The 20,833-nt window shown below is 44.9% G+C and overlaps 1 protein-coding gene across 9 annotated transcripts in view; it reads left to right on the top strand.

Moving 5' to 3' along the window:
- The window catches only part of CDKL5 (cyclin dependent kinase like 5), a 325,745-nt gene that overhangs the window by 16,314 nt on the left and 288,598 nt on the right, over positions 1-20,833 (top strand). The window lies entirely within an intron of this gene.

Raw genomic sequence — 20,833 nt, 5'->3', positions numbered from 1 at the left:
TGGACCAATACCAGGCTCCACTAGCAAGGGGTGTAATGCCATAGCCAGTTGGGAGTCCCCCCAGCATGAAGGATTAGATGCTTCAGTACAATCGCTCAGAAAATGCCTGAATGTCACCCTGTGTGTGGGCCCTTTATTATATAGGTCATGGAAATGTTCAGTAAGTTATTACAGCTTAAACATTTCTAAAAAAAGTCTGTGCTTGCTGCTTAGAAACAGGCGGGGTGGTGGGAAAACGAAACCATATCACAGTAGTCTCTTGATTCATTTTAAAGGATACTTTCATTTTAATGAGAGTAATGTAGGTATTTCTGTAGCATCCAAAAACAAGAAGGCGGCAGGCGCTACTGCATAAAGACTGCCACACTTTTTATTCTTATTATAAAAGGAGTAACCTCTCTACTTATCTGAATCCAAGCACATGCAGCGTATCCTAAAGGAGTTGCCTGTGTTCTCATTCAGCTTTGGTTCTAGTTGATTTATGATGTTACCAGGTCAAGTGCTCTTTATTTTATTTGTGTATTCAGTGGCCTGTGTTTGGGCAGGACTCCAATCTGGTAATGCTGTCCCTGTTAAATGGTCATTAGATTTATTGCAGTCACAGTTAGGAGACCAGCACGCTTGTCTGCTCACTCCGTGATATATTGTTGTGTCACCGCTTCTCATGTTCTTGCAACAGGTCAATTTCCCATACACAAATAATGGCAGTAATAACAGAATTACTGCCAAAATGTAAATAATGGGGGAAATTATTTCACCTAAAAATCTTTTAATATATTCTTTTGTGTATGTGGGGGAGATGGGATAAAATCAATTCTGACTTTACTATGGTACCACCACTAATGTGTTTCTTGGGCCTGTTTTGCACGCAGTGAAGTAGCATCTGCGACATGTCACACTGCGCATGCATCCGGGGCAAATGTGCACATTTCTGTCAAACTACAGTTTATTCAGAATCACAGAGGAGGAGATTCTCTAAGAATCTCCGCCCCCCTTCGCCGCCCATCGCATATTTAATTATCGCATATGTTGTAACATATGCGCTAATTAAGGCAAAGGAGAGCTCTTGCATTTAGAGCTGTCCTTTGCGGTGAGAGTCGCCGGGTCCCAGCAGGTCCCGGCGGCTCTCCCCTCCCTCCCACACCCGGCGCTGCTGCTGCTGCGCCGGGCTCTCCTCCTCCCTGCACCCGGAAGAGGATCAGTGCAGGGAGGAGGTCACAGGTCCGGGCAGCACTGCGCTGTGCTGCCTGGACACAGGTGAGGGGGGAGGGGGCGATGCGGCGCGGCGGGGGGTTGGCGCGGGGCGGCGGTGGGATGCGGTAGAAGCCCATTGGCTTCTATGGGGCATCGCCAGATTTTTCCTCAAGTGGTCTCTAGTGGTCAGTGGCCGTACTTCACTTCATAGAGGTGAGGTGTACCATTTAAGGTACGAATTCTGGGTCATTTAAACAGTGTAAAGGCCCCCATACACGCTGTGATAGCAGCGCGCAATGCGATGCTTTAACAGCTGGATAGCATCGCAACCCATGCGATTTGCGTGCGATGCGATCCGCGGCCAGTACAAACAGTATGTGCAGCATATACTTTTTGTACTGTGCGATGCAATGCCCGCGGTAGCGCACATCGCATCGCATTGCACGCTGCTATCGCAGCATGTATGAGGGCCTTAAGATTATCAGTTTTTACCTATAGCAACACTGTAATAGGGGGATATACTGCAATATACCCAGAGGACAGGGCAAGAGCAGGATATAGGTGGCAATGGGATGTCACCTGTGTACGATGCAATGCTTTGATCGATCTAGTCTTAAATGACCTCTCTGTCCTTCTACTGTACATCACCTACATTGCTACAGTATGCATGCCGGGATGCATCCCTTTTTAGATGACCACACAGTCTGAAGTCCTGAAGCTGAGCACAGTGGCGTAACAGAAAATTTAGCTCCCCCCCGCCGGGACAATATCGGCGCCCCCCCCCCCCGTTAAAAGACAAGACCCCCCCTCCGGGGAGCTGGCAGGGGGGTCCGTGCGGCGCGGGGGTACCTGTGGTCAGCGCCGCCGCACGGCGGTAGCGCAGTATTTCCACTTCGCTGCAGGGACCCCGGCAACTCATAATCAGCGATGCAGGGACCTCCAGGCTCTCCCGAGTCCCTGACCACAGGTACCCCCGCGCCGCACGGACCCCCCTGCCAGCTCCCCGCTGCACCCACAACCAGTGGGGAGCTGGCGAAGAAACAACAGCGCCCGCAGACCCCCGGCGCCTCCCCGCCACCACGGGGGCTGCGGCCCTTTAGTTACGCCACTGGCTGAGCAACTGTATCACAATTTTGCTCTTACATTGGATGAGACCTTGATGTTTGGTACAAAATCCCCAAACACATCTAATTTCCCCCCTCTGTGCGATATTGTTTAAAATATTGATCAGCGTGTATTCCAAATATCTGCATCCATGTTCACTCCCGCGGGTCATTAATAATGCCCTCTGCCATCCTGCCAGTACAGACAAAAGAGCGCATCGATAAAGGGGGCTGCATACAGCATGGCTGCCCCTCCCCCTCCATCGCTCGATACCGCCCGCAGTGGCAATTGTTTATGCACTCGCCAATGCCAGCACTGTGCCGAGTCCCTGCCGCCACCAGTATTGCCTAATAGACACGTTGTGTGTACCCGGCTTAAAAATAGGAGGCCCAATTACCTGTGCCATTACTCTGGCCTGTTAGAGCAGATGACTACCCACACAGACTCATTCTCATGCTGAAACTGATGCAAGGCATGCTGGGATGTGTAGTTCATCAACAGCTGGAGGGCCGCTTATTGCCCACCCCTGAGCTAGAACCTTGTGAGGCCCATAGCAAAAAATTTTGTTTGCGTGCGTGTATGCATACTGTGCCTGAGCTTTTTAGGGAGCACGCTGTAAATTAGTTTAAAATCTATTTACAGTAGGTAGCAGTGATCACAGCTCAGGTAGAATGTGCAGCTTTCTAGAAATGAACATAGATCAGGATGCAGCTGATCTCCTGTGTTTGTACCAAATTCAATGCAATATGTAAAATACCTTGTATTACTATTAATGCATAAATTTCCCCCTTCGGATTCCAACCGCTATTCCTGGTACTCAGAAATTCTTTTCACGTCACATGGCCAAATATAAGGGTGTGTGAGAAGCAATCCGAGGCCACAGTAGTCATAGTGTGGCTTCAACAGAACATGTCTCCACACATATACCAACATATCTCATGTTCGGAGCAGTAAGCTGCTCTTATTGTTCTTGGTGTGTTATGGAAAAGTTATTGCATTAAACTCTGTTCATAGGTATATAATAGAGCTTTATATAATGCTTTCATAGAGCTCTGTGGCGCAGGCTACGGGTCATCAGGTGGACTCAATGAAGGTCAACATACATTAGATCGACCACTAAAGGTCGACAATGCTTAGGTCGACACCTGAAATAGGTTGACAAGGTCAACAGAGTTGGAGGGCGACACAAGCATTAGGTCGATAATGGGAAGGTCAACTGCAAAAGTCGACAAGTTGTTCGCGTTATTCGTCCCGAATGTCGACATAGTTGACATGAACACCATTTAAGTGTACCGCGTCTCCTCGCATGGCTTGCTGCGCTCGCAATGCTTCATGCACGGTGCCTCTCTGCTCTCAGCACACTATTATATTCTCCCACCCCGCATCTCCTGCCTCCTGCCCACACCCTAGTGAAGCCAACACGATCAAGAGATAATTGCAGGTATTTGCATGTTGTGGTAAGGGGGTGGAGCTAAAGTGACGCATTTTGCTCCATCCCATCTGGCGGACCAGTAAATCGCAGCATTTTGCTGAAGTGACAAACCCCCCAGGTCATCTCTACTTCTATAATCCTGCACTTTAATAAATATACCCCCATAGTGTCTACATATACAGATACGATATGTTACAGTACAAATCATTAATAGTATATTTCCAAGTTTTATCTGCCTGTTCTACAAAAGATTAGTAACAGGCCTTGGTTATGCCTCTCTGCCCAAAACCCTGTTTTGGCTCAGGAGTTGCAGACCAGGTTAATGTGGTTCCTGTTTTTAGCAATTTTCCCATAATTATTTTTAAAGATTTCATACTGGGAGAGGTGGATTTCCTTTTCCTCCTGTGGATCTGCAGTCAGAACAGCTGTGATACTGTTTAAAGCAAAAACAAGCAAGGCTCAATGTGCAGGTCTGTCAGTAGGGCCTGGAACACTGTGTTACACAAACTATGGGTCAATGCTCTGTGAGTGATTGGCTTGTATACATTACTAACTTCACTTAATGGTTTGCCAGTTTTCCAATTTAAATATTATAATGAGTCTTTGCTTTGATTGTATTCACTCGCTTCTTCAAACTGTATAATGTGATTATTTGGCTTGTCTTGTAAATTAAAAAGAAATTGGTAATATTATTTTATTTGTGTTATTGTTACTAAATTCACAGCTTATTTAGATGGTGCAGTTTTACTTTCTATAATGGGGATGCAGTCAATTTGCTGGCGGTCGGGATCCCGGCGGTCGGAATCCCGACACTGGAATCCCGACCGCCGAAATCCCGGAACTTTCTCCCTCCGTGGGTGTCCACGACACCCATAGAGGGAGAATAAAATAGCGTGCCGAGCGTAGCGAGGCACCGGGCCCGCTGCAAGGCGAGCGCAGCCAGCCCGCAAGGGGGGGCGCTCCACGTCCCCCCCATGTCGGGATTTCGGTGGTCGGGATTCCAGTGTCGGGATTCCGACCGCCGGCATTACATATCGGATCCCTATAATGTCAGTGTTTATGTACTGTACTCCGGTGGGTCACTGTCAGGGACAACATTTCTGTTGGTTTAAGTATACACTGACATTCTCTGGGGTTTGCAGAGATAACATGCAAACCCTATTTTACCAGCATCACAGGGGTAAATGGACCACCACAGTACATGTCCTGTTATCACCGTCTCAGGTCAGTCTTTATAAAGAAAAACTGCCAAATCTTGGTTCTGTTTGCAATGTGTACACAAGCCTGCATTAACATATACGTAATGCCAGTAAACGCATGCTCACATGAATATATATACTGATGGGATACGGTCATTAGGTCTACACCAACTAGGTCGACAAGCATTGGGTCGATACCACTAGGTCGACAGTCATCAAGGTCGACATGGGTTTAGGTCGACATTGGTCAAGGTCAACATGGGTCTAGGTCGACACAAGCATTAGGTCGACACAAGCATTAGGTCGACATGGGCTAGGTCGACAGTCAAAAGGTCCACATGGGGTTTTTCACTATTTTTTGAGCCGACATGGCGGTATTCCATGCCCTACCATCCACTAGGGCGCGGTGAGAGAATGAAATAGTGTGCTGAGCGTAGCGAGGCACCGTGCCCGAAGCAGCCCGAAGAGCGATGCGAGGGGATGCGGTTCAATTCAAACTGTGTCCATGTTGACTGTGTCGACATTCGGGTCAAAAAACAGTAAAAAAAACCCATGTCAACCTTTTAACTGTTGACCTTGTCCATGTTGACCTAATGTCCTGTCGACCTAGACACATGTTGACCTTGCCCCATGTCGATCTAGACCCATCTTGACCTTGCTGCCTGTCGACCAAGTGGTGTCCACCCAATGCTTGTTGACCTAGTTGGTGGTGACCTAACAACCCATACTGATTACCATACTCACTTCTACATATTACCCATAAGGTTGGGAGTGTTCGGAACACACTGGCATCTGTTGGACATTGTATGCTCTATTTGGAGTGCCAGCGTTTAACACTTTGGTTACATGGTTGAGAGTTATCAAATCTTGAAGAGAGATAACCTCGAGAAGTTGGTCATAGCAACCTATGAGCTGCTATCAGTTTTCGAACGCAGTCAGTAAAGTGATGGAAGCTGATTGGTTTGCACTTGTGACAGTGACCGAGTTTGGTGGAAGTACGGGATGCCGGCTGAACACATGGTTTTGCCTTGTACATGTTTGATGTGTTTCAGCGGCATCCCACACCTCTGGCAAACTCCAGTTCCAATAAATATGCCCCTTTATCTCCTTCAAATAATAGAAACTTCTCAGAGCTTTTAGAATTAATGTTTCTTCCATTGGAATGTTACTTGCTTAATCCTGCTATGTATGTTGAAATGCAGTGGAACAACTAAGAATGCCCGTGTCCCCTTCTTTGATAATGCCCTTGTCCCCTTCTTTGATAATGCCATTATCCCCATCTTTGGTAATGACCTTGTCCCCTTCTTTACCTTAGACATAAACAACTTAAATGAAAACACAGAGGCCCTTATTCTGATCTGTGCGGAAATTCCCGCATTCTTACGGAGCGGTCCGCACGCCACGGCGTTTTGCCGCATGCGGCCATCGTCCGTCGAAACGCCCACGTGTCCTCCGCATTCGGACGGACTCACTCTTTAAGAACAGGGCGTGTTTACGGACGACATACAAAGCATGCGTGTGCGGGAGAAACACTCCGATTCGGCACGGTATTACAGAGTATTACAGAGTATGCTCGGGAATACCGCATCCGAACGGGAGCCAAGCGGTGCTACCGCACGTAAGCGGAGTATTTACGCCAAACAACCCACTATGAAGTATCTTCTGCAATACATCACATGACCCACTTATTCAATTACCTATCCTCATAAAAAACTGCTTATTTGGAATTGGAATCAATTAGATGCCAATATATCCTTACAAGCATGCCTAACACATGCATTGCACACATTAACCCTTACAGCAATGTAAGTGCATGAATATAAATAAATGTGTTTACTTTACCCAAAATGTGTGGTTTCATGAGTACATGTCAAATACACATGTGTATTGCTAGTATTAATATTCTGTCATGTCCATTGTTAGCAGTTTGAAAGTGTCTGACAAGTACAGCATATGTGGGTGTTTAGTACGGGTTCCTTGAAGCAGCAATGGTTTCAATTAAAGCACTGACAAGCGTCCTATTAGTGAGTAATGAGTAAAGGAGTAGATTCTATTGGGTTCAGGTGTTAATGGTTGTAGTCATTAGGCGTACGTTCGCCTACCGCATGAACGAGTGGTGTCCGCAAAGCAATAGTACACTTGTGGACACCGCACATTTCTGCCCTTTTTGATCGCGTGCATTCGGAGTGGTTTCCGAATGTACGCCCCCCAACATAAGTGTACTCCCCCGTGTCCGCCCATGTTTCCGCCCCGTTTTGCCCACTTTGAAACTACGCCCATGTGTCATTCCGCATGACGCCCATAATACGCCCCTATTTCCCGACTGATAGCGGTGAACAGTTTTGGACGGGATTTGGCCGAACTGGTACCGAGTCAAGGCGTGGCACATGCGCGTAGCGTTCTCCACGCATGCGCAGACGCCATAAAGACGCGATCCGTAAGTACGCGGTAAAGTCCGCGTCAATCAGAATAAGGGCCAGAATGCTGTAGTGCTGATTAGGGAGGTCAGACTTTTTTTTCATTACTCACTGCATTGATTTTGCTTAAAGTTCACTCCAGTGTGGCCAGTGTGTAACCTTGAATGTGAGAAGGACATCCAGTTTATCCTGATCTAGCAAATTGGAAATGAATGACATGCTTATTTGTTTTAGACTATTATGAAATGTAACCCTTATTAATGCAGATAAACAATCGCGTCACATCAACTCAGTGGCCTAATTCAGCCATGATTGCATAGCTGCTTTTTGAAGCAAATGGACAAAACCATGCTGCACTGCAGGTGGGGGAAATGTACAATGTGCATTTAGAGTAATGGGGCATATACACGGGGAGATTACTGACCAATTTGTAAGTTATCTGTCTAGATCGCTTAGAAATGAAGCACTAATGGCTCTGTGTTAATGGCCCCCGGATGCTGAGTGACAGTGGCGCAGCACTACCTGTCCAAGCATAACTAGGTCGTCCCACACACATCACTATGGGTGTAGGGCCTATTACTCTGCAATTTTTTTATTTTGGTGATTTTTTTCGGAAAAACGTCCAAATTCGCGCTTTTTTCCTAAATCGCCAACTTAATGGGATGCGAATCATAATGTATGAATGAGTTAACCCTATCAGGCCGGTGTCGAAAGCCCATGTACGCCGGTGACCGCCCCGGGCTTCAGCCCTGGATGGGTGAAGCCTGGGGGGGGGACCCCTTTTTTTTGGGGGGGGGGGGGTCCCTACTCCCCCAGGTACCCTGTCCAAGGCTGACCAGCCACAGTGCTCATGGTACGGCCGGGGGACCTTATGTAAAAGGTGTCCCTTGGCTGTGGCATGACACCGCGGGCTGTTGGAGCCAGGTGCTGGTTTCAAAATACAGGGGACCCCCAGAATTTTCGTCCCCCCGTATTTTTGGAACCAGGACCGGTCCAAGAGTCCGGGGCTGGTTTCAGAAATACGGGGGACCCCTACGCTTTTTGTCCCCCTGTATTTTTGGAACCAGGTCCGGCTCAATGAGCCCGGGGCTGGTTATGCTCAGGAGGGGGGACCTCACGCCATTTTTTTTTTTTTTTAACACTAAGTCGAACATTTGATCAAATTTGCACAATTTAAGGACTAAAAAAGTGCACATTTTCATGAATAGAAATCGCACATTATCGTACCATATCGCAATTTTTTGCTGCAAATTCATATCTCATTAAATAGGCGAATTCACAGCAAAAATGCGAGTTCTAAAAAATGCGATATACAGTAGTGCGATCTTGATCAAAAGCGCACATTTAAAAAAAATCGCACTTCACTAAATCTTGCACTTAGATTCTGTTTCGTTGCCCATAGCAACATCCCATGTGAAATAGAACTCTCACCTTCGTAAATTTCCCCCAAAATGTCTTCACTAATTGGGAACATGAACTGTCTCACGGTGATAAATTTAAAATTCAAAATGCAGATGTGATGTGGAGAGGAGCTGATCAAATGTAAAGTCTTATTGCTCATGTTAATGGGAACTATTAACTCCAATCAGTCATTGTGACATACCTGTCTTGTGTATTCAGCATATTTGCTTTGAAAATCCAGTAGAAACTCATTGGCTGAAGCATTTCGACGCAATACACGATTTCCCCAGAGGCTACTGCGTTAGCCCATGTACAGGGGAATTTACACTTACTAACATCATCTAACATGTATTGTTCTTCAGCTGGCAGATCAGCAATCAGATCGGTTCCTATATAAGCAGTGGGCCTGATTCAGACCTGATTGCTGGGTTGTGAAGCTTCGGAGCCCAGCAATTGGGTAAACGCCGTCCAGCTACATTCTCCCTCTGCCCCTGTGCATAGCTGGGAATGCGTTCACAGCCGGGCACACAAAGGGAAATTCATTCACAATCATTCACCAGCAAATGGATTTCCCCCTTTTGCAGCCACTGAGTAAGTCTAGACTTAAGGCCCCCATACATACTGCGATAGCAGCGTGTGTTGCAATGCGTTATCGGCAGGCTCCTATCGCAGCACATGCGTTTTGCATGCGATTTGCATGCGATGCGATCCGCAGGCAGTAAAAAAGTATGTGCAGCACACTTTTTGTACTGTGCGATGCGAAGCCCGCGGGAGCATGCATCACATTACGTCGCAGTGCACGCTGCTATGGCAGCGTGTATGGGGACCTTAACTTGGTGCTGCAATGGCCATGGGGAGATGGAGGCCGCTGCTGACATCAGCTGCCTTCCCTCCCGATAACCGGGCGCCACCTGCGTTTTCTGGGGCACTACCAGAAAACGGCGACATGCTGCCCACAAATGGCTGCCGGCTGTCAATCACCTTTTGAACGGCCAGGTATGGCAAGCCCATGCGCTGATGTTCAATGTTCAATCGCTTAGGCTGCAATATATGCTACATAACATGTCTAGATAAGTGAAATAAGAACATCACAAACATCTGTCACAAGCTCAGTGTGAACCTGCTTTCATCTGTGAAGAGCACAGGGCGCCAGTGGCAAATTTGCTAATCTTGGTGTTCTCTGGAAAATGCCAAACGTCCTGCACGGTGTTGGGCTGTAAGCACAACCCCCACCTGTGGACTTTGGGCCCTCAGACCACCCTCATGGAGTCTGTTTCTGACCGTTTGAGTTGACACATGCACATTTGTGGCCTGCTGGAGGTAATTTTGCAGGGCACTGGCAGTGCTCCTCCTGTTCCTCCTTGCACAAAGGCGGAAGTAGTGGTCCTGCTGCTGGGTTGTTGCCCTCCTACGGCCTCCCATGTCTACTGATGTACTGGCCTGTCTCCTGGTAGCGCCTCCATTCTTTGGACACTACGCTGACAGACACAGCAAACCTTCTTGCCTCAGCTCGCTTTGATGTGCCATCCTGGATGAGCTGCACTACCTGAGCTACTTGTGTGGGTTGTAGACTCCATCTCATGCTACCACTAGAGTGAAATCACTGCCAGCTTTCAAAAGTGACCAAAACATCAGCCAGAAAGCATAGGACCTGAGAAGTGGTCTGCTGTCACGACCTGCAGAACAACTGCTTTATTGGGGTGTCTTGCTAATTGCCTATAATTTCCACCTGTTGTTTATGCCATTTGCACAACAACATGCGAAATTGTGTTGTTTAAGTGTTCCCTTTATTTTTTTGAGCAGTGTGTATATATATATATATATATATATATATATATATATATATATATATATATATATATGGGATGCAGTTAAAATCCCGGCGGTCGGGATCCCGGCGTTCAGAATCCCTACGCCGGAATCCTGACCGCCGAAATCCCGACCGCCGAAATCCCGACCGCCGAAATGCCGACACATTCTCCCTCCTGGGGTGTCCACGACACCCCTGGAGGGAGAATAAATTAGCGTGCCGAGCGTAGCGAGGCACCGGGCCCGCTGCGTGGCGAGCGCAGCGAGCCCGCAAGGGGGGGCGATCCACGTCCCCCCCTTGTCGGCATTTCGGCTGTCGGGATTCTGAACGCTGGGATCCCGACCGCCGGGATTCAATACTGAATCCATATATATATATATATATATATATATATATATATATATATACATACAGAGACAGAGTCCGGCACTCACGAGTATAAAGTAGTACTTGCTGCGGTGCCTTCCCAAGAACCCGCAGGTTCATAAGCAGCACAGGAATAACAGGCGGCACTCCAACAGGCTTTCTTGCAAATAAATCACAAACTTTTTATTTCGGTCCTACGCCGTTACGAGGTGGACACCTCGTCATCAGGGACATAACAATACAAAAGAAATACACACATATATATACCATACTTTTTCCTGCCCGCCCGCCCACCTCACAGATTAACCCGGTACCTGCTGAACTCCAGCCGCAGACTCTCCGTCACTCTACCCGCCATCACTGTAATCCTCAGGTTCCCCCAGCTCCACGTGAGGACGCCGGCGGAAGTCGCTCTCACCTGACTTCCGTCAGGCCTTACCTCACAGTCAGCTGGCTTCTCCAGGAGCACGTGATCCAGGAAGTGCGTTCTGCTAAGCTGGGTCAGCGTGGCAACAAGGTTCCGGTTACTATGGAAACATATAACCAAATGAACAATGTTAAAAATACATTAAAATCAAGGAATGAATAAACTGCAATAATCAGGCAAATAGTTGATGTGATTATGTACATAAAGACAATGATTATATGAAAATATAGTAAGCAGTATATATAAAGCAGGTAGATAAATCACATGCAGAGTATTATCATAAGAAACACTGGAGCCCCGGTGTTTCATTTAACCCCCTAGGAGCAAGAGTTTTTAACCTAAAAATCCAATGACTCTCTTTCTGCATGAGAATCCTGTTTCTATTTCCTCCTCTCAATGATGGCGGCACATGATCAATAAGCATAGTTCTTATGCTCGCAATACTATGTTCAAACTGTAAACAATGCCGCGCTACCGGTTGGTCTGAATGACCTTTGTCCTGTGCCTGATGGATTGCTGACCTATGTTGGGCCATGCGTTCCTGGAAGGTTCGCTGGGTCTTCCCAACATAGGTCAGCCCACACGGACAGGTCAATGTATATATGACAAAGGTAGTAGTACAAGAAATGGGGAATTTTATGGGGATTTTTGCACCCATATGGGGATGACAGAATGTACTTCCCACAGACATGGACCTGCAGGTTGTGCACCCCAGGCATCAGTGACAACCATTCTTTTTAGACAAAAAATGTGTCGATTGTGTTCGATCCCATCCAGTTATGTCCAACTTGACCACTGTATCCTTTATACTTCTACCTCGAGTATAGCTTGGGAGAAGTTGTGTACCATGAAGCAGGGGTAATTCTTTGTCCGAGGAGACAATTGTCCATACGTTTTTTACTTTCTTGGGATTGTTTTTGGAATTAGATGTATAGCAGTTAACCCAAGGGATCTTTTTCTTCATTTTATCCAACCCCTTGCATTTGGGCTGAAACAACTGTTCTCTAGGAATTAATGAGACTTTTTCCTTTAGTGCATTAATCTCTACTCTAGGGTAACCTCGGACCACAAATTTTTCCACCATAGCTTGTAGGGCCTCAGGGACAGACTCTAGGTTAGATGTAATTCTTTTTACCCTTAACATCTGGGAATAAGGCAGTCCCCTGCGCAATGGAGTTGGATGGAAACTTTCATCTCTTAAGATAGTGTTTCTATCTGTTTTTTTTTAAAACAATGAAGTTTCAATTATACCTTGTTTAACACTGATAGATACATCTAGAAATTCCACCAGATGAGGATCAACTGTATGAGTGAATTCAACCACACTGCCACTGCGGTTATACCCCTCAATCAGCTTCTCCAAATCTCTGATGTCTCCTCCCCAAAAAATGAGGAGGTCATCAATATACCTCTTGTATAACAGTACTTCTTTTTTGAGAATACCATCACAATAAAACAATTCCTGCTCAACATGATACATGAAGGCGTTTGCATATGCTGGGGCCACAGAGGACCCCATAGCGCATCCAGCAACTTGTAGATAGAATTTTCCTTCAAATAAAAAATAATTCTTTGTCAAAATAAATGTTAGAAGGTCTAGAAACAATGAAATTGAAGGACCAGCACACAGAGAATTTCCAGTTATTAAACGACGAACCGCCTGCACCCCTGCATCATGAGGGATACAGGTGTACAGGCTGGTCACGTCTGCTGTACACATTCCCTTTAAAGAACTCAAATCAACCCTAGAAGGCAATGTATCAAGTAAACATAATAGTGATGTTGTATCTTTTAGATAAGAATCCAATCCCTGAATACATGGATTTAGTATACTATCCAAGTATACTGCCACAGGCTGGAGCAGTGATCCACAGGATGAGACTATTGGACGTCCCGGCGGATGAACCGCATCTTTGTGTAATTTGGGAATACAATAAAATAGGGGGGCTTTTGGGAAATCTATGATCAATACCCGACCTAATTCGTCCTCAATCTCACCCTGTGTCACTGCAGTTTTTATCATATTATCCAACTCTTTTTTGAATAATAGGGTAGGATCCTTATCCAAACGTTTATAGATGTTAACGTCATTTAACTGTTTATAACATTCAGTTCTATAGTCTTGGGTACTCAACACCACCACCGCTCCCCCTTTGTCTGCATTCCTAATTATGATATCTTTTCTTTTTCCCAATTGACTCAGAGCCACTGCCTGTTCTTTCGACAGATTAGGCTTTACTTGGTTATAATCCGTCACCTCTTCTCCCACTTGATCTAATAGACGGGAGAAGGTTCTTATGAACGGATTTACAGTGGGTGGGTCAAACTTGGACCGGGGAATGATTTTCTTCAACTGAGATGGAATAATGTTTGATGGTGGAGTCTCTTCCTTTGTAGACTTTCCGAAATGATCCTTTAAACGTAAAGTGCGATGAAGTTTATAAGAGTCCACTTTCCATTGGAACTTGTCCATTCCCACCGTGGGGATAAACGAGAGACCTTTGGATAGGACTTCCAATTCACTTTGAGTAAGCGGAGTGTCAGATAAGTTGAACACTAAGCTTTGCTCTTGGTTTTTCATGGCGGACGGCTGTTTATTTTGCCTGCAGTTTTGTTTTGCGCGCCTCGTCCTGCGCCTCGGCCGGCCCCATGGCTCGAGTGACTGTCCCTAAAGGGAGCCCTGATCGGTTGTCCACTGATTGGGTCGAATCACAATCACTTTGAGAAGTGCTAGACCCCTGTTGGGAGGAAAAATCACAACCTTTGCGTTGAGCATATGGGCGTCTGCCATCTTGAGTGCCACCTGAACTTAGCCACGGATATACTCTACGCTGGTCATAGTCCAATTGGACTTTTCTTGCCTTTTCCTTTTTAAAGGCAATTAAGTCATGGTTGTATTTATCCACCTGCTGTTGTATTTTAGTCAGCCAGTCAGACTGAGTATCCCGGATGAGAGTGTCCTTATGCAAAGTTTCATATTGGAAATTTTCTGCTGGTATTCTTTTTTTTTTTTTTTGGTGCCTTGACCAGACACAATCCAGGCACAATCCAGGCCCTAAAGCCACATGTGTCCAAACAGATACAGAGACAGAGTCCGGCACTCACGAGTATAAAGTAGTACAGCTGTAGGTAGGGCTGAGGACGGGGATAACACCCCGAAACGTTCCCGAACCCCCAATTCATTATTTTGCATCTATACCCGTCTCCAGAGTGCCGTTTTTTTCTCCTTTCATGGGGAAGTATTGGACTATATATATATATATATATATATATATATATATATATATAGTATCCCAAACGGATGTCACTCAGCAAATAAAGCAGACAAAGAAGATAGTATCTTTAGCCTAAAGATACTATCTTCTTTGTCTGCTTTATTTGCTGAGTGACATCCGTTTGGGATACTGTAAACTTCATTGTTTGGATGAGCACCAGTTCCAGCTGCCTATACAATAGAGTGCCGGTCAATTTGGGACTGTATATATATATATATATATATAGGCTAGTATCCTGGGTCCTTAGCAGGGTCCCCTGAAAGGAGGCGGCACTCTCACGGCTTTTTTCAAAGATTTAATAAAGTTTATAGAGTGCACATGAAAAACAAGGCGTCTACGTTTCAAGACCCTTTAGGTCTTTTCATCAGGACGTGCGTTTTTTGAAAGTGCAATGTGCATGTGGAAAGTAAAGAAAGAAGCAGAGCTGTGTGCTCTCTTACCTTATATTCAGCAGCGTGTGTAGCTGCCATTTCCCGCCGCCGTGTCCGGGAGCTTGGCTTCCGGGTTGTTGGCTCCGCCTGTGTGACACAAAGCCGTTGCCTAGAGACCCTGGACGCCGCCGCTCGCTGTTCTCCGGCGTCTGGGGAGGCAGATTCTGTAAGACCAGCTGCAATCTGCTGGATCACGTAGTGCAAAAACATGTGCTAAAAAATAAATCAAAATTAAGTGAAAATGCTGCTGAACGTGCATAGTGTAAACTTATTGTTTCAGACAGATCTCTCCCTCCTAGCATGGGACCGATGCAGCTGCTGATACTAATAATGGCAGTCACTGTGGAAACAGCGGGAACAGCAGCTTCCCACCCATCCTTTAGAAACTCACATTAGCATTGGGTACATTCAGTGATTTGTTTTTCTCTTCCCCAAATTCATTGCTTTCTTGTCTTTGGCTTATGGCAGAGAAGCAAAGGAGACTATTTTGGATATATATTTCTTAAGTGGGCAATATCTATCTATCTATCGCTAAATCCCCCTCACCTTTTTGAGGTAAAATACCACCAGTGACCACTAGAGGTCACTCGATGGACCAAATTACTCCTTAATAGAAAGTGAAACCAACATGATCTGTTTCAAACTTCCTCCATACAGACAGAGGGAGCTGTGAAGACAGAGATTGGAGGTAGGAGCAGATAGGGACTAATGCTGGCCACACATAAGACCAACTTTCCTTCAACCATCCAATTTGTTGCTTGGATGGAATAAAAATCTGCTACTGGATTCAGAAATTTGCTCCTGAAATCTGTAAAAGAACAAAAACTGTCGCTCAGACACGGTACTGTAGTTGAACCTGTTTGATTTCAGGTGTGGTGCAAGTAGAATTTTTTTTCTTAAAGGTACTCTGTTCACACACCTTTGTCACGTGCACGTAAAAATGGGAGTGGTCATGTGTCACAGGGGGTGTGGTTACACATCGTGGGGGTGTGTCCAATTTGGCATTCTGTAGGCCAAATTGCTTTACATTTACAAACTGCATTCTGCTCTTAAAACATTCACAGCATGCTTCTTGCATAGTACATGTGCCAAATAAAATTTCACTTGCTACAAGTGCTGGAGTTTTGGAATTGTAGAGGGAGAGCAGCGCAATGAGCTGCAACACAAAAGATAATCTGTGGAATTGCTTTTGCTGCTCATTGGCCTGTCACTCTGCAATTACAGAACCCCGGCATATGTACTATGTACTATGTGCTATATTCTAATATATTTGGCACAGGTTTCTCTGGTTTCACTGCTACGGGGAGCCTCTGAAGCAGTTGATCTGCTCCTGGCAGATGGTGACTTCAGTTGGTATTCACTATTAATGTTGGAAATAACATGGTTCAGAGGATGCATGTTTGTAGGTAAATAACCAATGTCATCATCATACAACAGACATTAATAAGCCTTGTGCCCTCATGTGACCCCTCCAGCCTCCTGTGTCATTAAAGCCTCCTGCTCCCTGTGTCACCACCTGCCCCATGTCCCCTCCAGCGTTCCTTTGTCTCTCCAGCCTCCTCCTCCTTGTCTCTCCAGCCTCCTGCCCCTTATCATTAAAGCTTCCTGACGATTGTCAATTTTCCTTCTTTTGACCACCTGTGTGCTCCCCTTCGTGCTCCTCTTAGTAGGCAGACAAGCAGGGTTACTGCCAGCGGCTCCTCTAGGCTTCTTAGAAATGTTGGCCCCGTGGGCTTCTTTTAAATGGTGACACTGCGGCACACCGTTTCTAAACGGTATGCAATACCGGCCCATAACAACATACTGTACCACTGGTTTTTAGCCTCCAAACAGCTGAAGTGTCTATATGAAGGTTTGGCTCTGAGAACCGCAAGTTATGTGTGGCAATTTGCAATCTGCATGCAAAGCCAATCCCTATTAAATCTCCTAATTTCAGTCATAATGCCTTTGAAAGATCAGGCACATACTATACATCCAGACCAGGTACAGATATCAGAACAGCAGTAATGACATAGAAGATTTCATATTTTTTTGCGTGCTTCAGATTTGTGTTAAGCAGTACACATTATTTTATAATGTTTTATATTAAAGTGGGCAAATGTGTTACTTTTTTTTCCCTTCCATTAATTGCATTGATTAGAAAGTTGCATTTAGTCTGCCATTTAACACAATGTACTCTTAATGGTGTGCCTTACTTGTATTCTTTGCAATTAATGACTTTATATTGGTCAAAGCTTTCAAGAATTGATTGTTGAAACAGTTGTGAATGGTCAAGGATTATGGCGTTCAGATGCTAGGGGCCAAATGTAATAGTGTTTTTGAAGCGCCAATCATTTACACTGAAAAAAAACAAAAAAAAAACTATTGATTTTGCCATGTAATTGATTGCCGCTTTAATAATGGGAAAACTCTCCTAAAACATTTGTACAGCAGAAAGAATTCTATACATTCTTACTATAACCCAATCATTCCACAAGGAAACCACACTAATTAGAATAGAAAAGTGGAAGGCACTCAGGAAAAAAAAACTGCAGAAAAATCAAAGTCTATTAAATCCTGGCTGGAATACGTAAATTGAGTTAGATTTCCCCGATCCACTGTAATATATAGGCCCATAATGCCTGAAATTCATCTTTGGTATTACTGTGTTGCTGTATTGCATTTATACATTATGTGTACATTTTAAAACTTGTTTAGTGTATATTTTTTGTGTGTTTACAAATCTATTTAGCTGAGCTTGAAGGTATCAGGAAATGCAGCATATAGGGTGTACTATGGTGCTTCAAGTCAGAAAAGTAGTCATAGCCTAAATCAGTGGGTCCAACCTTTTCCTCAAGGCATACCAACAGTCCAGGTTTTAAGGCTATCCATGCTTTGACACAGGTGACAGTACTTCGGTCATATACTATCTGTGCACAAGAAGCGATATCCATAAAAACTGGACTGTTAAAGTGGTTGGGGAGTCAATTAGGGCTAACCCTGAGACAGCTTTGCTCCACCTGTATGGAGGTCACCTGTCCAAAGGTGAGACATGTGTCCTCAGGCACATTTCGATTGCCATAAGGGCAGCAATTGCCCAATTATGGAGCACAGCTGAGATCTTGCGTATTGACCTGATATGGGATAAATTCCTGAAACACTATACCTTTGAGGCTGCCGAAGTTTAGTATTTCTCTTCTGCTAATACTGCTTTCACATTGCAGAAACGGGTATTGACCCTGTATTCTTAAATGGGACTTTAAAACGGGTCTGAACCTTAAGACCTTTCACATTGCAGGTGAAAACCGTTTTAAAAAGCATTTAATACCAAACCTGTTTAACCCCCAAGGGACACGTTTCAAGCCATAGAAATAGAGCCATTCACACTGCCTAAAAAACTGCTTTGAAACATGTAGGACTCTGCTTTTTAAACGTGTTGAAATACCAGTTAACTTTAACCGGTAAATCAACTCTGGCACCTTCACACTGCAGCCTTAAACGTTTTAAAAAGGAAAAAAAATGGCAATATACCGTTTTAAAAGTGCAGTGTGAAAGGGGTATAATTCTATACATATTAAATGGCTAGGGTGGGCTACATATAGAGAAGCTATGGGCTATGATTGTGGATAGTCTGTGGTTCTGATGCGGCCAATCTTGCTCATAATTCTTTGAAACATGTGGGTAAGGTATAATATATATGGTATTTCCTTTTTATTTTTTTATATATACCCAGAGGCTGATGTTTGTACACCGATTGTGATAATTCCTGGTTTTCCTATGTGTTTCCTCTTTCTATTTTGTATCCCTCCTGATTTGTGAAAAATGTAATAAACATATTGAAAAAAATAAAAACCTGGACTGTTGGCTTACTTTGAGGACCACGTTCAGGAACCACCAGCCTAAAGGCTTATTGTACCCTTTGGAGATTTAAATAGTTAACTTGAATATTGAAATCTGGCTATAATTCTTAGGCAGATATAAACACATAAAGCTTAGGACTTCCTTACTCAATGAATTACTATAAACACATAAATCTTAGGACTTCCTTACTCAATGAATTACTATCTTAAATTGGAAACTGTATTACAGTTTTTAGTCTCCACCCTAATGTCATAGGCATTCCTACCTTCAACACTGATAGCTTTGTTCAAGCCTTGGATCTGTTTTTGCATTTTGGCATTAGAAACAATAACATTAAAGTGCACCTGTGAGTTGCAGAGTAGGATCAGTCATGTTGTGGTCTGACCAATATCTATAATATGCAGTCTATTGTTTCTGTATGAACCACAGCTTGGCACATTATGGCCTGTCATATGAGGCATTTCAAAACCATTGGTGAAGATAAATATGAAATTCATACTGCCTTTGTTCCTGGAATGGGTGGGATTGTTAAAATTGGTGGCGTTCCTGGCCCCCAGGGAAAGCGAACAAGTCTCCCAGTGCCGGCCTCCACTGCCCGCATTCCCCCCGCACTTGCCGGCATCAGTGGGCGGTATGGGGGGTGGTGGTGGGTTGCTAATGATGCGATTTGCACTGAATTGCATCATCGTAGCAATGCATGCCTCTGTACAGTGCTGGTAATATCGGCATTGTACGGTGGGGCACGGTTACGATGACGTGAATGCACAGCCACACCCCAACCCACTGCATCTTCCGCCACTACATGCCCCCTCCCTGTCCATGAACCACATGAATATTTTGATCTAATTGCTCCCTAATGCCATTTATATGAGGCTTATTGATTGTTTATCATTGATTGTTTAACATCTATTGACTCCCCCAAAAGTATGTTCAGATTGTAAATATGTGCAGCATCCATATTGTGTGATATCTTTTTTCTTGTTAAATTACATTTTTACCTATAGTAAACTCTGGTGTCAGTTCACTAATTAACTGGACCTGATGAAGTAATGGACTGCATATGGTACCATGGCCCTCGCTAGCAATGAGCGTGACCTTTGCATCATCAGGGACAAAGCGGGTACACACCGCCAGATCAGACCACATATCATCTTGTGTGTACCCAGCTTTCTTACAGTACCATAATGTCCGTGAAACTCCTGAATCTCAGGTAGCTTTACCGGATCTGAAGAAAATTCCCAAGTCTCCCAGAGTGCTGTGCCCCCAGCCCCCCTCCTCATACTACCGTCCTGAATGCACCCTCCCAGAGGAAGCAGACAGAAAGTTTGAAAATCTTCATCTAAGAACAGTATTGTATCTTCAGATGCCCTTTAGTTGGACTGTAGTAACTTTTCTAACCAAGATAAAAACTTCCATCCATAGATCTTGGAATGCTGGGCAACTACAAAAGGAGCTTATAATGAGCCCAAATTAGAGTCGATTACAAATACTAAATCTTTCTCAAATTGGCAAAACCATGTGTACTGCAGGTGGGGCAAATGTAACAAGTGCAGAGAGAGTTACATTTGGGTGGAAGGTTTTCAAACTGAAATCTAAATTGCAGTGCAAAAATAAAGAGGGCAGTATTTACCCTGCACAGAAACAAAATAATTTACCCAAATCTAAAGGTGGCTATACACTTGTGTGACATCTCCGAGGGGAGAAGTTGCCCCCTTGAGCTACCTGGGAACCTCCCAGGCGGCAGGACCACATACGATATACTGTATGCAATTATTTTGCATACGATGTAGCTTATGCAATCCCAGCTAAGCCTGCCCGGGGCCGCGCATCGCATCAGACCTGATGCAATTTGGACTGTGATCGTGCGATTTATCGCCGCAATCGCAGGAAAAGTAACCAAACCGCATGTAAATCGCCCTAGACCTTAGCTCTCTCTG

The sequence above is a fragment of the Crinia signifera genome, chromosome 2 (assembly GCF_055691185.1).
Source record: "Crinia signifera chromosome 2, ASM5569118v1, whole genome shotgun sequence".
NCBI classification, from domain to species: Eukaryota; Metazoa; Chordata; class Amphibia; order Anura; family Myobatrachidae; genus Crinia; species Crinia signifera.
The sequence above is the reverse complement of the archived record's forward strand: the minus strand, read 5'-3'. Positions and strand labels throughout refer to the sequence as shown.